The following is a 3,674-nucleotide window of genomic DNA, read 5'->3' on the forward strand; positions in this document are numbered from 1 at the left end:
GACGGGGGTGAATGAATGAATGAATGAACGAACGATCGAACGAGGGTTATTGATAAACGAAAAATGCAGTTTCAAATGATTGGAGGAATAAGGGGAAATGTCAGGAGAACGAATGAACGAAATAACGAATTGCTCCTTGTGAGCCGTATCCTTTTAATGAATGTGTTACTATCGCTTTCCATTGTAAATGTTTCTTGAATTATTGATACTCCATGTTTAATGTATTGGATTGATTATCTGATTATGTATTCGGAACCTCACTGGGCTTTTAGCTCATCCCTTTAGTTTTGTTTTCCTTACAGGGGAAGGCGAGCGAGGACGTGAGCTTGAGATAGACTAGCCAATCTAGTTTTGTTTCTTTTGTTTCTTTTGTAGTGGTTCTCGCCTAGTGCTTGGCACGGGCTGGACGTATGAAGGATTGAGAACCCTTGTATATTTGATGTTTATATTCTCTTTTGGGTTGGCAATGTATATAAGTTCCGCTTTAAGTTTGGATCAATGCCCTATTTATTCTTGTGATTTATTTCAATTTTTAATTGAGGACTGTAGCGAACGACTGAGTCCCGGCGAGAGCTGGGCAGGCGGCCCGCCGAACCCTCTGGTACGCCTTAGGGGGAGGTGGGGTCGTTACACCGCTAACCCCTTTGGTTCGCCTTAGGGGAAGGTGGGGCTGTCACAGAGAGCCCCGATCCTGTTTGTTAAAACGAAAGATGGGAGTTTAAGGTTATGTATAGATTACCGAGGCTTGAATGATGTCATTATTAAGAATAAGTACCCATTGCCCCACATCGATGAATCGTTTGACCAATTGCAAGGGGCGGTAGTATTCTTGAAGTTGGATTTGAGACAGGGTTATTATCAATTGAGGATTTTTGAGAAAGATATACCCAAGACTGCTTTTAACTCGAGATATGGGTATTTTGAATTTGCCGTGATGCCATTTAGGTTAACCAATGCACCGACTACTTTTATGGATTTGATGCACAGGGTCTTTAAGCCTTATCTGGACCAATTTGTGGTGGTGTTTATTGATGATATATTGGTGTACTCTAAGAATGAGGAGGATCACAAGAAACACTTGAGAATTGTTTTGCAAACTCTGAGGGAACACCAACTATATGCTAAGTTTAGCAAGTGTGAGTTTTGGTTGAAAGAAGTGACATTCTTGGGACACATAATTTCTAAGGATGGGATTAAAGTAGATCCAGTTAAAGTGGAAGCTGTTTCAAAGTGGAACGACCGGAAAACCCTACTGAGGTTCGAAGTTTTATAGGGTTAGCAGGGTATTACCGGAGATTTATCCAGAATTTTTCTAGAATTGCTGGACCCATGACTGAGTTGACCAAGAAGAGTGAAAAGTTTATATGGAGTCCTAAGTGTGAAGAGAGTTTCCAAGAGTTAAAAAGACGTTTGACGAGAGCGCCTTTGTTAGCTCTACCGAATGGAAAAGATAGCTTTGTGGTCTACACAGATGCTTCCAAGGAAGGCTTGGGATGTGTTTTAATGCAAAATGACAAAGTGATAGCATATGCCTCTAGGAAATTGAAACCGCATGAAGGAAATTACCCGACTCAAGACTTGGAGTTAGCGGCAGTAGTGTTTGCTTTGAAGAAGTGGAGACATTACCTATATGAAGTAACATTTGAGGTTTTTACTGATGACAAGAGTCTTAAGTATTTGTTTTCTCAAAAGGAGTTGAATTTGAGGCAACGTAGATGGATGAAATTTTTGGAAGACTATGATTGCACGATAAAGTACCATCCAGGAAAGGCCAATGTAGTGGCCGATACTTTAAGTCGTCAAGTGCAAGTGGCTGGATTGATGATTAAGGAATTGCACTTGTTAGAAGAAGTTAGTTATTGGAATCCTCGACTGGAACCGAGGACAGTAATTCTTGGGAACATTGTAGTGAATTCCACTTTGTTAGAACGTATTAAAGAAGCTCAGGAGAAGGACTTCGAGATGTAAAAGTGGTTGGAAAATATCAAAAAGGGAGAAAAATCGGATTTTAACTTGGGAACGAATGGTATATTGAGATTTCGGAATCGAATAGTAGTGCCAAAGGATGAAAGGCTTAAGAAGGAAATCTTGGAAGAGGCACACCGATCGAAGTTCACGGTACATCCTGGAGGAAATAAAATGTACCAAGACTTAAAGAGTTTGTACTGGTGGGAAAGCATGAAGAAGGAGATTGCCCAATTTGTCCAGACCTGTTTGATTTGTCAACTGGTTAAAGCTGAACATCAGAAACCATCAGGACTTTTCCAACATTTGGAAATACCCGAGTGGAAATGGGAGACCATCACTATTGATTTTGTATCGGGGTTACCCAGGACACAAAGAGGCCATGATGCTATTTGGGTGATAGTGGATAGACTGACCAAATCAGCTCATTTTCTGCCGATTAATATGAAATACCCATTGGAGAAATTAGCTAAGTTGTACTTGGATGAGATTATCAGGTTACATGGAACACCTGTAAGTATCGTGTCCGATAGAGATCCAAGATTTGTTTCGAGGTTCTGGCAAAAGATGCAGGAAGTGTTGGGAACTAAATTGAATTTTAGTACTACTTACCATCCCTAAATCGATGGAAAATCTGAGAGGACGATTCAAACCCTTGAGGACATGTGTTTTGGATTTTGGGGAGAGTTGGAGTAAGTATTTAACTTTGGTAGAATTTGCCTATAACAATAGCTTCCACTCTTCTATTCAAATGGCTCCGTATGAAGCACTTTATGGTCGAAAGTGTAGGTCTCTGATTTGTTGGGATGAAGTAGGTGAACGAAAAATCTTAGACCCGACTACAGTGCCTTGGATTGAGGAAACTAATGAGAAAGTAAAGTTGGTACGCCAGAGGATTCAGACCACTCAAAGTCGTCAAAAGAGTTATGCAGATAATCGGAGGAAGGAGTTAGAATTTGCGGTTGGAGATCTAGTATTTCTTAAGATTACACCTCTGAAAGCAAGTTTAATGTCTAAGAAGGGAAAGAAGTTACAACCGAGGTTTGTAGGACCTTATAAAGTTATTCAACGCGTGGGAAATGTAGCGTAGATGTTGGAATTGCCACCGAGTCTGTCTCGGATTCATAATGTGTTCCACGTATCCATGCTTAAGAAATATCATCCAGACCCTTCTCACATTTTGCAACCGGAAAGTATTGAGATTGATGAGACTTTGACCTATGAGGAGAAACCGGTAAAGCTTCTGGATAAGAAGGTGAAAGAATTGAGGAATAAGCGGATACCTTTAGTAAAAGTTCTTTGGAGGAACCACGGGCTAGAGAAAGTGACCTGGGAAGTTGAAGAGGCAATTCGAGGAAAATATCCAGACCTTTTCACCAATCAAGGTATAATTTCGAGGACGACATTCTCTTAAGGGGGAAAGGATGTGAGCACTCGCAAATTTTCTTATTTTAAATTCCTATTACGAGCTCATTTAGATATTTATTTGGCCGTTTGCTTCAAATATTTTATTTCAACCTCTTTATACTCAATTACATTGAACTATGACCTACAAGTACATTAAAAATGCCTTGATTCAAAAATTTATTTTTGAAAGCTCGTTTAGAGTGAATAGTGGATACGCGTTTGGAGACAATAATCGAATCGAGGATACAATAAGCTTGGAAAATTGGAGACTTATACATTAATCTTGAAATAGATATTTTTTT

The sequence above is a fragment of the Coffea arabica genome, chromosome 5e (genome assembly GCF_036785885.1).
Source record: "Coffea arabica cultivar ET-39 chromosome 5e, Coffea Arabica ET-39 HiFi, whole genome shotgun sequence".
Taxonomy (NCBI): domain Eukaryota; kingdom Viridiplantae; phylum Streptophyta; class Magnoliopsida; order Gentianales; family Rubiaceae; genus Coffea; species Coffea arabica.